A 14,819-nucleotide genomic window follows, 5' to 3' on the forward strand; every position below is an offset into this window, starting at 1 on the left:
TAACAAGTTGCCCAAGGAATTCAATGGGATTTGAAAGTTATTTTACAAATGTTGCTGAAACAGATTACTATATGGAAAAAGTGAACCTCAGCCTTACATCATACCATACACAAAAATTAATTTTATATAGATCATATACAGAAACATAAAAGCTAAAACTGTAAAGCTTCTATAAGAAAACATAGAATATTTTTGTTACCTTGCAGTAGGCAAAACTTTCTTAAATAGAGCAAAATTCATTAACCATGAAATAATTGATAAATTGGACAGAAACAAAATTTAAAACTTCTTATCAAAAGATACCATTAAGAAAATGAATAGGCAAGCCACAGACTGCGAAAATGTATTTCAGATGTGTGTATACCTCAAGTAGATACTTAAACTCAGAATACAGAATTTCAACAGCTTAATAACACAAAGACAAAACCCTCGATTTAAAAGACACCCTGCAAAACAAGATATACAAATGGACAACATGCATATGAAAAGATGCTCAACATCATTAGTCACCAGGGATGTGAAAATTAAAACCACAATAAGATATCACTTTACACCTACTCAAATGATTAAAATTAAAGAGACTGACACAAACATTGGACAAGATATGGAGTAGTGACAATTCTTACACATTGCCAGTTGGAGTATGAAATACTACACTTACCTTGAAACCTATCTAGTAGTTTCTTATGAAGTTAAACATACATCTATTCTAGAATTCTATCCAGGATTTCTACCACTGGTTATTTACTCAAGAAAAATGAAGACAGGTCCACAATAAAGATTTGTACATGAGTGTTCAGAGTAGTTTTATTCATGGTAGCTAAAAACTGGAAAAAACAAATATTATTAATAGAAGAATGGGTGAATAAATTGTAGTGTATTCTTATAATACACTACCATTCAGCAAGAAGGAAGAATGAACAGCTAGAGCACACAACCGTGTGGATGAATCTCAAAAACATTTTGCCCAGTGAAAGAAAGAAATCATATACAAAAGAATACATACTGTATGATTCCATTTATATGACATTCTAAAACAGACAAAAGTAATCTGTAGTGACAGAAATCAGAACTGTAGTTGCCACTGTTGGAGAGTAGAGGGTGGGAATTGCCTGGAAAGGGGCATTAAAGACCTTTCTATATGATAGAAATAATGAGGGTAAAATGAGTGTATTTAGTTTTCAAAACTCATTGCCCTATAAATTTACCATCTGTGCATCTCATGGTATGTGAACTAAAAAGAAAGAAAGGACTCTATTACTAGATAACCACCAGAAATTGCACCAATTCTTAAGTCACAAATTCAAACATCCTGCTCTCAGACTACGTTCTTCTTGACCTCATGAAGCTCTCCACTTGGATGGCCCCACCACTTTTTCTGTATCCACCAGCTCTTGTTTCTTCTCTTTCCTCTCTATCCAAGATAAGTCAATGTTCCATTATTATTATCCTTCCCTTGCAAATACTCTCAACTCTTCAGCCTCTTTTCCTTCTCTTCCATTTGCCTGTTGCAACTCAAGTCTGCATAAACCAAGTCACTGCCTGTTCTGTGCCTGCCTGCATGCAGCTGAGTGTTTCTGGGCAAAAATCCCATAATTGGGTAGATTGATATGACTATTCAGTCCTGTGATGACCAATCTTACTCTAAACTCATGGTTTCCAACCTCACTGCTAAGATGAGCTCATTCTTATACTCTCCTCAGGGAATATTTGTACATTCTCCAGTTTTCTAGCTCCACTCATTCCATTCTGTGTTCTCTCAGCTTGCCTCATATTAATTTTTTTTAAAGCCTCAAGCAGTGTACAATACAGAAACTCTATCCTTTTCTCCCCACTACCAAATCCAAACACCTGGTGGCATTTCCGCCCCAATTTTCCTCCTCTCTTGTGTCTAGGGAGAGGCGTACATCCTCCTCTGAAGAGCCAGGCTCCCCATTTGTGCTCTGGATTCCACCTCCTGTCTTATCAGGCTCTTCTTTCCTTTGTTAGAGTTTCTGCGTCCACTCTCTTTAACACTTCGCTCTCTATTGAATCCACCCAATAAATATTCAAACATTTGCATACCACCCTTGTTATCCTAATCTCCAGCTATTGCCCAATTCTTTGCTTCTCTACTTAGCTGTACTTCTTCCAAGAGCTGTTGCGTCACGTCCTCATCTCTTATTCATTCTTCAGTGTATCCAGTTTCGGCTTCGGCTCCCACCATTCCACAGAAGCTGATCTTTCGAGGTCATTTCATGCTGCCAAAGCCAATGGTGATTTCTCTGTCCTCTTTTACTGAACCTTTCTGTGGCATTCTAGGCTGTTAACAACTTCTTTCTTGAAATACTATGCTTCTTCTCTTGGCTCCCATGACACCATACCCCTCTGATTTTCTCCTAACTCCCAAGTCTTCTCAGACTCCTTTGCCGGCAACCCTGCACTTCCTCCCCACTCTGAACTCCTTCATCATTCTGCTTTATCTGGGTAAACTGAACTCAGGCAGAACCAGCTTCAGCTTCCCTGCTACCTTCTTCTCATTCACGGTCCCTCCTTCCCCAACACACATTTTAATTAAACACAAATGGTTGTTGAGTCTATCTCTAAAGCGTATCTTGAAACTGTTATGGACATGTCCATATCCATCTCCACAGACGTAACCCAAGCCACTGTCATCTCTTGTCAGACTCCTGCCTAACCTCCAAACCAGCCTTCCTGTTTCAACTCTTGCCCTACTTCAATCCTCTTTCCATTTAGCAGCCAGAATGATTTAATAAATGAGTATAGGATAATGTCTCACACTCACGCATAAACTGTCCCCCACCCCATCATTGAAAGCTATCAAAGGCTTATTTCACTTAAAACATAATCTACAACTCTTCACATGGTCTCAGGGTCCTGCATGATCTATCTTTCCTCACCAACCCCCCTTGAACTCTCCACTACACTGATTTCCCTTCTCCCATCAGTACCTCGAGTATACCAAAATCTTTTCCATCTCAGGGAGTTAGTACAACCCCTTTGCTCTGCCTAGAACGTTATTTTCACCACTCTTTTCCTGGCTAACCCTGAATCAGCACTCAGTTCTTCAGTATGGACTTCTCACTGTTTGCCTGTCTCTTGACAGCCCAGTGTTTTCCATTATAACAGCCCAATTTGTAAATATACATTTATTTGTGTGTGTGTTGGTTTGATTTCAGTTTTCTCTAAAGATATTTACCTCCATGCAGGTAGAGACCAGCCCTGTTTTGTTTGCCGCTACATACCAATGATTATAGTTCCTGGGCCACAGTAGATATTCAATAAATACATGTTGAATGAATTTATTCTTGAGTTTAATGTGGATAATGATAAGTTCTCCAACCCCGGGCTAGAATCAATTGTCTGTTTTTCTGTGTAACTTTTCCTAATCCCCTAATCCCTAATACAGGCAGGACGTATCATTCTCTCCTACACAGTTCTATTTTATTACCCTCTTTATTTACATTTACAAGGCTACTAATGGTAGACATTACTAATATTCACTAATATCTCATTTTCCTCCTCTTCGAGTTAGGTAGGATTATACTCGCTTACTGTGTTAGATTAAGTTATTGTTCCCAATCTCTGCTAACCCTTCATGTAATGAGATTATTATACCTCCTGACCCTTTGCCGTCAGGCTTGCTCATGTGACCTGTGGTGCCTCTCCATATAGGAGGATTATATTTCTCTGATTTGGATATAGGCCGTGTGATTCACTTTGGCCTAAGATTGGAAATAAGGTATGCCACTTCTGACCAGGAGCATTAGAGACATTGCATCAATCTAAAAACTCATTTTTCCATCTATCATGAGAATGGCATCGTCATGATAGGGGCTGCTCCTTCAGGCTGGATCCCAGGGCCTTAGGTGACTTGCAGAAAGCATGTCACATGAGCGAGAAATAAATCACTGTTTCTATAAACCATTGAGATTTGGAAGTTGATCATTGTCACAGTTTAAGCCAACCTAAGCTGACTGATAGACTCACTTCCTTGAAGTTAGATGTGGCCAATGTGACTGGTTTTGCCAACAAAATGTGAATAGAAGTCACGTGTCACTTCCAGGTGAGTTTAACTTGGTTGTATCTCTCCAGGCTTCAGAAGTCATGCCTCTGGTTCCAAATGCAGTGGGGCAGTAAAGAACCAGGAACAAAACATAGAGAAGATTAGATATGTATGGCTTTGTAAAGAGAGAGAGCATGGGATTGCCTGAAGAATATCTTTTGCACCTAATACAAATGTGCCTTGACTCTCTCATCCAAATTCTTACTGCCGCCTTTGTGCTGCTCAGAATTTTCTTAAACAGGACTGATCTGCAAGAGTCCTGAAGTCCTGGATGTCAGAGACCACTTAGTCCCATATCTGCTTGCCTTTCCACCAGTGAGGTGAAGGAGCACTGTGTACTTACTACAGTGACCAATATTAATCTCAATATTCTCTTCTCTAACTCTCATCCCTAGGATCTCTTTCTTTGAAATCTCTTCTGACAGGCCAGCTTTTAAAGGACATTTTTCAGTCTCCTGGAAATAGTTCCTTTGTGACAAAAATTAGTTCTTAGAAGCGTGATGTAAGAGCCAGGAGGGTCAAGCTTTGAAAAGCAAAACAGCAAAACCTTCTTTTCTGACTTTGGAGCCACTGGCTGAGACAGTTCTCTCTGGGATGCTTCAGACACCTGAGGCGTCACCTAATGTCCATCTGAATACAGTGAAACGCTCCAGAGATGGTCAGTTGCAGGCGTCCTCTCCCCAGAACACTTCTCAGTAGGAATTGTGGGCTTCTAAAATATGAGAGAATAGCATAATTAGGGAGACACACTGGGGCAGCCACGGCAACCACATCTCAGTGCTACGCACTGCTCCCAACTGCTGCTGCCATGCCTGTCCTCAAGCTGATCTACCAGTTCTCAAAGGTGACTAATCGTTAGGTGGCTGTTGTGCCCGGCATTTCAGGGCCTGCAGTCACCTGGGCCTCCAGGAAGTTCCCAGTGGGAATTGGAGTGGCATATTTTTGTTACGTTAAGCTTTGTACAGAAACAGTTCCTGTCTCCCCCCTACCCCCGGCCCATTTCCCTTCCTTTCCATGCATGCTGGTAGGAAAGGGCTGGATCTCTAGGCCCTTACTGAGGGAGAAGGCAGGTGCTAGATGTATGAAAATGGGTACAAAGTTGGGCTTTTTAATTCAGGTCATGCCAATTACTCCTTCTCGGAGTTGATATCTGCTTCTCATATCCTCTTCTTACACTCTGGAAAACTGGTCTTTAGAGACAGGAGACAGGCATTAACTTATTCCTTATCTCATTCTGCAAACGAGAGTATAGCACCATAGGGCTTCCTACACAATGTGAAAGTGACTAACAGCTTTCCTATTCACATCCAAGCAGAAAGGGACTTGAGTGTGGGGGCTTTTGCTTTCTGAGGGGGCACAGAGGAACCTGGGGGACCTTCTGGGGGGAAGGGAAGCTCTGCTCCAGCAGTGCAGCAGGGCAGCTCCTCCTTTCCAGAAAGGAGGTGAGAAGAGACTATCTCAGCTTTCCAGGGCTTTTTGTGGAGTGTGGGCAGACAAGCCCATGGTCTGGCCCTTTCTTGTCAGAGCTGACTTCCCTGGCATGGTGAAGTTAGGTTGGCATCATGCCACTGGGAACCGTGAGGCCATGAGGCCATGGAGGTGGGAAGATGTGTGCTCGACTCACCCTCCCTGTGCATGGAGGTGGCTTTCTTTGATCTACTTCCTGGCTTCCTTCCTCGTCCTCTGCCCAGACCAGTTTTCTCAGCTGTCCATTTCTCACCCTTCCTTATAGTCCTGTCTCGCCCATTTCTGGACTGCTTCCATCCCTTTAGCAAACTTTTGTTCCAAACCCATTCTGACATGTTCCTCGTGAGAGAGTACCCCGTGACATTGCTCACCACAGAGTTCCAAACCATGAGGAACTCCCATGAGACCTGTTTTTTGGAAAGTCCTATTTCACTTAAGCCAGCATTTCTGGTGACTGGGGTTTACTTAAGCAGAACTCACTTCCTGATTCCTGGATTTTCATTGTTGGTTGTTGCTTTTTTATTCCTCCCTGACTCTTCCTTATGTGATTAGATCTTTGCACTAGTCAGTTCCCAAGGTCTACATGAGCTTTAAGTACAATGTGGGCTCTCAAGTCGTAATCTTGGGGATCCAGGAGAATAGGGATCACTGACTCTGGAATTGAAAGCTGGGATTCGAGATCAAGCTCTTCACTCACTCACTCTTAGGACCTATTTCTTAAGATGAAAATGGGGCTTATTATATTATGTATTTATGAGGATACCATGAATTGACGTATATAAAAGAACCATAATACTGTACAAACCATAGTGCATGATGACAATGATGGTGAAGAGGAAGACAGAAGGAGAAAAGTAACCCTGGGAAGAAGCATGAGATTAAGATGACCTTCTCTTGTGGATGGAGGGATGCAGACTTAGGTAAAATGTGTGAGAAGAATCGATGCCTTTCCTTCAGCCCTCTACAGCTGAGCAGAGGTTGCTGAACAAATATTTATTGACCACTACTGTGTATTACTGGGCATACAAAAATAAGTAAGATCTGGTCTCTGTCTTATATGCCATAATAGAGGTGGGTATAACATACAATGGAAACAGACAAGAGAGCAATGAGTTTTTCTGGGTGTGGTTGTGTGTATGACTCTGAGGCCGTGGGCTTTGAGAAGTTGGTTACATTTAAGCTGAGCTTTCAGATTTCAATAGGGGAAGAAGTGGGGAAAGGGAGTTCTAGCCTGAGGGAATGACCTGGGCCAAGGCATTGAGGCATGAAAACCATGGTGCATTCAGGGATCAGGGAGTAGTCTATTATGGCCAAAAGAAGGTTTTGTGGGTAAGGTGGTAGAAATGAGGCTGGAAGATGGGCTGGGTCCATATGGGTCCTGATGGCACAACCCTATGTGCCATGGCAAGGTGATCTGTGCTGGACTCTGGATCCTTCTCATTTGGAGTCTTTCTGTTGCAATGTTTTGAGTTTTAGAAGAGATTTCCCCTTAAAGCTATGAGTCTTTGTAGCTACTCCTCTGCTTTTCCTTCTCTTCAGTAATATATATACAAGCTATTGGAACTGCACCACTTTCCAGACCCACTCCCAACATTTTCAGGGCAAGGAAACAATTGGAGGCCCATATGCTATATGTTTACGTATTTAAAAGTTGTCAACTGACTTAACAAAATGTTAAATCAAAATGTTCTATGCGCTTCACTCAACAAATGTACCTTTATGATCACCTCGAAGGGCAGGTTTTAATTTATAATTTTCAGACTCTCCTGAGAACTACCCTCCCCTGCCCTGCAGCCTGTCTCTCTCCCTGCTTTGACTTCCCATCCTCAGCTCTATCTCACTCTATGATGGTCCTTTCTCAAGGAGATGAGTGGATAATGCAGCCCATATATCCAAGCTATGCCCATTGTCCCTAGAAGTAATCCCCAGGGGACTTAGAGAGACCCACATATCAGGAGCCAATGGGTGGGCATACCAGGAGTGCAGCTCTCCTTAGTGGGGACAGATCAAGGGAAATGGTCAGACTAGGCCTTGGATGTAAGTTGGGGGCCATTAGGCATGAACACTCGTATGTGAGGCACACTATAAAAGGGAGTGACATGGGCAATGAGTGGTTACTTTCCCTAGGCCCAAAGGATTTCTTGCTCAGTGGGGAGGAGTATAACCACAGGGAGGCCAAGGCAGGGCAGGCCCTGGGCAGGCCACTTCTTGTCTGGGCCTCAGGGTGGGGCTATGATGAGCCATCTCCTATCCTTGGTGAATCCTGCTTTCAGGGTTACTGGGCTGAGGTTGTAGGAGCGTCAGACTTTGCCAGCAGTAAGACTTCTTGTCACCTCCATCCCCCAATGGATCTTCCAAAGGAGTCCACTCTACACTTTGGTGGACAAGAGTCTCAAGCTGACAACATATTTTGTAATGCCATAAAAATGTTATGAACATTTCAGAGGCTTACTAAACAGACAATTATTCAAGGATACTTTATATCAATAAATACTGATCCAAACAGTTAGATGAGAATGATCAGCATAAAATAAACTAGGGCATGTCCATCATCTTTTATTATTTTCTTTCCTTTAACACTCCAGCTACACTGATGCTGGACAAGACGTGGGAGTGTCCTATAGTGACTGCTCCTACAGATAGTGGCCTAAAGCACAGCTTCCTCAGAGATGCATGAGGCTCATAGGACACTAATAAAAAAGACCATTACACATTTGAGCAGGCTTTGGCTTTGGCAAGAAGGGTGCAAAAAGAAAAAAAGTCCAAGTATTGTCCCATGCCAAAATATCCTAGAATGTCAGAGCTGGAAGAGCCTGTGGAGTTTTGCAGATGAGAAAGGGTCTTGCCAAAAGTGTGAGAGGGAGAAGCAGATTCTTGGCTGTCACCTGAGTCTCTTGTCTCTTAGACTGGAACTCTTTCCATGACTTCAACTCAACCCAATGTTTCATTGTCAAAGTTCTCTAGACCAGTCGAAAGGGGCCTCTGTTCATAACAAAGTCATGGGGGGCTGATAAGATTTTGCCTGGGAAAAAGATAAATATATGTCTTTTGAACAAGGCCACCAGCTCTGCTCATAGACCCACTAATGAAGCTCTCCCATTTAGCCTCTGGGCAAGGTGTTTCATGCATTTCCAGGGAGCTGCTAACCTAGATGTGGCTGGTTGTGGGGTTGTGTGATTCACTCCCAAGATTCTTGTTGTTCTGGTTCCTACTTCCTCATGAGATTCTCAGAATAATGGTGATAATAAAGTAGAGATGATGAATAGGGGACATTTAGTATAGTGAGGACTCTGATAGTGATCAAAACTAAAAAATTATAGTTGCCAGGTCACTAAGGATTATTAACTATATGGTCTGGCTACTTAGCTGGAGACAGAAGACAGCCAAGAATCACACGGCCAGGAGAGTTGACTAAGAGGCCTTGAAGTGGTTCCTGAAGTAACTTTGGGAGGCTTTTATGTTTATCATCCTTGGGATCCACTGCTATTATTCCTCCCTTTGTGTCTTCTGTCTTCCTTCTTGCCTGCTTATGTCTAGGTCTGTCAATAGCTCTTCTCAGGCCCACAGGTGTCACTTACAGGGGTTAAAACCTTTCCCACTCAGGTTCATGTCCCTCCATGTTCCAGGAAGCTACCAAGACACCAAGGGGCACTTTCCAGAAGCCTCTTGGTTGTCCTGAGAGAAGAGAGTCCAAGTCCAAGTACTAGGTGGATCCTACAAGAGTGCTCCTGCTTTCACCCTTCTCTGCACGTCCTGGGCCTGTGATTCTGGGGGAGAGGAGACAGTAGTTCATAGGCTCCATTTCACCTGCTTCTCCTGGCAGAGTGAGGCTGGGACCTGGGGTCTTTTTCTATATCCCTAAGGGGCCAATTTGTCAGTTGGATGACAGCTAGGATTATATGGACCTCCCATCATCTGGTTCTTCTCTCTCCCTATAAGTTTTTTACACTCTACGTTTCCTTTGGAATCACAGAATTTTCCAAGCTTCCTGTCAGATACCTGATTTCTGTTCACTGGGTGATCTCTGTCCTCAAAGCACTTTATAGAGACTGTAAGTGTGAAAACACAGATATAAATCGACTTTGCACATTTTTCCGAAGACAGACCTGAAGGGCCTCAAGCCTGCTTCTGCACACTGCACACCGGTCTCCTCGCTGTTTCATCCTCTCATCTTCTCACTCGGACTCTCTCAGGGCTGAAGTTTCTCATTGTTGCTACCTCTTGAGCATTAAGAGAGACGTTTGTCAATGAAGTGGCTTGTCCTCTGTGTCCGATCCCTGTAATGGGCAAAAGGACCATTCTGGGTGGCATTGAGCTAAGAATGCCTATTCTCTGTTCTCTATTGCTCTCAGAAGATTCTAGAAGCAGAGGGACTTGAGTTCAAATCCTGTTTCCCCCATGCCAGTCATGTGAATTAGTCAACCTCTCTGAGCCCACACAGCTTCTTCATATATAAAAAAAGAAATTGTATCTATCTCATAGGGATGTTGTGGAAAATAAATGTGATTGAGATAGAATGCCTAGGCTAGGACCTGGCACAGATTAGCAGCGTGGTATATCTTTGTCCTCCTCAAAATGTCCCCCACTATGGAGAGGATTTTACCTTAACCAGTAGACTATCCCCAGGACTGGAGGCCTCCCAGTGTAGCATTTATACAACTACATATTCTCCAAAAAGAGCTTACTTGCTAGATCAGTAAGGAAATGTGCATGTCTTAATTTCCCAATCATCAAAAAATGGAATAAAATAAAGTTAACTTCATAAGCAATCTCCTTAAATCACTCAGTGAGAATTTCTCAGTGTGCTGTAATGTGGATGCAGCATTGTATCTCATGAGATTAAAATTCGTGCTTCAGAAAAATAGCAAATATTGTGTCATGAGACTTCAAGATTATTCATGAATGGCTAAAATCTCAAATATTAACGTACAAATGCCAACGATCAACTGATCTTCAAGGCTCTGGGGAGAGGGAGTAGACTTCTTTCAAAAGTGACCAAGGATGGAAGGGGAGGTCCCATCAGCAGAGGATAGCATCGGCCAGGCACAGATAAGACCACCAGCGAGGGACATGTGCGGGAGGGAAGACTCTATGCAGAAGGTCCCTCCAGTTTCCTTTTCCTCCCCTTGAGTACTGGGGCAACTGAACACACTCTAGAGAACAGATCTGAGGTGGCCAGCTTGCTCTCTGTCCCCGATTGCTTTTGGAACTATATTTTCATTTTGCCTCTGGATGTAAACAGTAGTTTAATGAAACTTTTTATTTTTCTTTTGTGCAGGAGAGAAGAGGTTCTTTCCTTTTTAAAAGTAAAGCAAAGCAAATAACAGTATTAGCAATACTATGTTTCTGTGGAGAGTTATGGTTCAAGGACAAATTTAGAATGGGAACAGCAGGTGATCCTTCTTGAATGGAACTGAGTTCCCAGAGGCTACTGTAATAAAACTATGGAGGCAGCCCTGGGAGGTCTGAAGGAAGCTCTCCAGTTTTCAGGTGATAACTATTTTAAAGAGGTCAATATATAAGCCTGAAATCTGCATCATTGCTCTGGGAAGTCGTGATATTTGGGAGGGAAGGTAATGATCTGGGTTCAGTTTCTGTGATGTTGGCTCAGGGATTGTGGGTTATTTATAAGGTACAATGTGGATGTTCTTTAAGCCTCTTTGACCCTATTGTTAATCAACACCCAGCACAGTAAATGAGACATGGCGCAGTCTCATTTAAGTTGATAAATGGATGGATGTGTGAATACTGCCTAGTGTGGAAGTTGCTCTGAAGCCCATCCTTTAACAGAAGGTGGGGATGGGAACACTTAAGGCCAAGGACTTGAGGATGAGACCAAAGTTGTCTTCTGCTGACGAGCCCGGGATCCTTGGTGACATCATTTGCACACAAAATCTTGCATGTGGGCCAAGCCAGATATCTGGGCCAAGTACCCTTGCCTTTAACTAAAACTAAATTCTAGCATTCATTCGTTTGTTCATTACTCAACAAATATTTCTTGACTAAATTTTGTGTCTACCATGTCCACGCAGTGTTTTGCACTTAAGAAAACAGATAGACATCTTTGTCCTTGGTTAACTTACTGAATATTGTAATGTAATACTAGATGCTGTAACTGACAAACCCAGAAATCTCAGTATATCTCACAATACAAATTTATTTCTTGCTCCTATAAAGTCAGATACACTACAATGGTAGGGGAGGGGAGTGCTCATATCATTGTATTTTTTTAAGGACTTGGGCTGACTGGAAGCTCTGCCGTCTTCAGTGCGTGGCTCTCAAGGTCACCCTTTGCATTGACATTAGAGACCAGCCAGTGGGAGAGAGAGAATGGGAGCCTGGACGTTGGGAACATCACGTTGACCCATATTACATTCATCAGAACTCAATCATATGGCTCCCTCCACATATAAGGGGGCTGGGAAATGTCACTCCTAGCTGGGCAGTGGCTTTCCAGCAGAAACTCTTTGTTAGAGAAGGAGTGCATGAATATTTGGTGGGCATCTCTACCACACTTACATTCTATTGGGTGCAGAGAGATAGACAATAAACATGTAAGTGAGTACACTGTATAGTATTTCAGATGATAATAAGAAAAATAAGTCAAGTGAAGGGAATAGGGGGTTGCAAACAAGTGTGAAAATAATTTTGCCCAACGGTTATTCATTGGTCCATGTTGTCTACAGAGCTCATGTGAGTTGATCCTTTGAGTGAGCGAAGTAAAGACTTTGCTTCCTGAGTTGTGCTGGAACAGCTCAGATTGGAAAGAGAGATCTCACTTTGTGTATAGACGAGCCCACATTGTCATCACCACAAATGACCCTTGGGTTACAGAGTTTATTGAGTGCAAGAGACATTAGTGAAAAACGTAATAGATGTGGACAGATAAAGTGGGTTTAAATTTGCTTCTGGGCCTTTTCTATTCCTTGAGCTTTTGTGTGCCTGAAGTACTGACCAAGGCTGAAGTTTAGATGCTTTTAGTTTTGACTTTAGTGCCCACTTTTGGATAATCTCACCTTCTTGATTCAAAAAGAATCTATTTCACAGAATGTGTATAGAAAATCAAGGGTTGATTTCTTCCATAGTAATAGAGTAATGTGGCCTTTGTGCTGAGGAATACTAGCTGGTTACCTAATATCAATAGAAGATTAGTTGGATGGAGCTGGTGAGGGAAGTTGAATGGTGCTAAGAATATATGGAATCATGGGAGAAAGTTGTGTATTTGGTAAAAGGCAGAGGCTTAGATATTTCTGAAAACTCATCTCATTCCCTTCATTGTGGGCTCAATTGAACAAGCATTTTTTGATTCTCTTATAGACCTGGGCTTGTTCTGGGTGCCAGTGATATAGCAGTAAAGATTTCTGCTCCTGATCTTAGGGGCTCATCATACAGGCATGAGAGAAAGACACTTCACCAACCAAAGGGCTGGATTTCAGCTGGACTGAAAAGAGCATGGATGCTATGCTGACAATCCTGGGTTTAATGCTTCATAGTTAGGGAAGAACCATCAAAGAGATGATTTCTCTGCTGTGGAGTGGGTGGGTGACATGTAGAAACTGTTTCTCACGTGCTATGAGACTGTTGGCAAGTCAACCTCTCTGACCCGCGTTATCTTTGTCTGGAAAGGGAGGATAATAATAACTTCCCTGACCATCTTACAGGGCTTTTATAAGGATCAAATGAAATCACATTAAGTGGAAGAAATGCTCTTCAGGTGTCAAGAACTGTTATTAGGACTGTTTAATGATCTAGATGTCTGGGAGTATAAGAGAGGATTTGGGTGCTGGGCAGTGATGCTTTGAGAATGTAGCAAAAGCTTTCATCCAGGATGGCACACGGAGGAGGGAAACCAGCGTTAGTAAAAAAAAAACCAAAAAAACTTAGTAAAAAAATTTTTGAACAATGGAGTATTTTGAAAGCAAAGCAATTTTTTTCTTTTCAAGTAAAATTTATTGTAAGTGAAGAAAATGAACAGGGATGCCCAGAGGGTACAGACAAAAATGCACATCTGGATGCAAAAAGAGGGAGTGAGCAGGCCAGAGGCCCTGCTGAAGAGGCAGGTTGAGGGCTGGCAGTGAGAATTCTGCAGCGAGCCGGGGACTAGCCAGGGTGTAAACTGTCAGAGCACCAGCCCAAGCAGGAAAGGCTCTCCAGCTCTCAGCTCGGCCCTGACCAGGCCTCCAAAGGACCCTCAAAGCTTTCCTGGGATGCTCTTCCTCCAGGGAGTGCTTGGCCCAGAGGGGGCTCACTCTTCCGGAAACAACTTGGCTCTTGGCAGCCAAGATTTTTCACTCTTCTTGTCTCTTGTGATTTCCTGAAAGTGCTGTTCCAAGAAGAAGACACTTGTTCAGGAAGCCCCAGGGCTTATCTGTGGATTTTGGGACCTCACATGCCAATGCAGTGCATAGTAGAAACCAAGGTCCTCCTCAGGAAAATGGAGTAAGTTAATATAATAACCTATAAGTTACAGTTGGCCTATTCCAAGACAGTGAAATCCCATTAATTCAGCCCGAATTGGAGAATTCATCCCAACATTGAAAGCATATACAGGAGGTCTTCAGCTTGGGGAAAAATGCTTATTTTGGACTGTTTTCCCCTAATTTATAACATTTTGAAAAAATTACTGAGAAAGAAACATCACAAATATTTTGCTGAATAAGAAGTAATCATACAAAGTCAAATTTATTGTTAAATCTTAGTAGTACAGAAATAAACTAGTTCTTACAGAAATAAAATCTGAATGATAACATAAGCTCTTTTTGGAAATTTATTTCACTTTCATTGTTTGATGAGGACTTGCACCCCCAGATAGGAGAAGGAGGCAGAAGATTGGCTGAGTGGGGAGAGTAAATCAATATGTGTCTATCAGGCATCTACTATGGGCAACACATCTAACTCAGGTCTCATTTAATTCTCACCTGACTGGATTCTGACTAAGTCAGTATAGTCACCCCCATTTCATAGATGAGGCTATTGAGGCCAAGAGAATGATTTTTGCCAAAGGTCACCCAGAAGGGGTGGAGCTAGTATTCAAGTCTGTCTACCTGACCCCAAACCCGAGCTCTTTCCTCCCCCTTTACCTTGAGAGTTTTCTGGGCCATTCGCTAGAAACCAGCTAAGAGGAGGTGGAGGGCTTGCAAAGCTGGGTGGGTCAGTGAAAGTGAATAGAGGAAAACAGATGTGTGAGCAGAGTCAGGGAGAACTGACCCATCACGAAACACCACCCAGGCTCCACCCCTCTCCCTCTTCCCACATCATCCCTTCTTCTCGTTTTCCAACAGGGTTT

This window comes from Equus caballus, chromosome 15 (assembly GCF_041296265.1).
Source record: "Equus caballus isolate H_3958 breed thoroughbred chromosome 15, TB-T2T, whole genome shotgun sequence".
Lineage (NCBI taxonomy): Eukaryota > Metazoa > Chordata > Mammalia > Perissodactyla > Equidae > Equus > Equus caballus.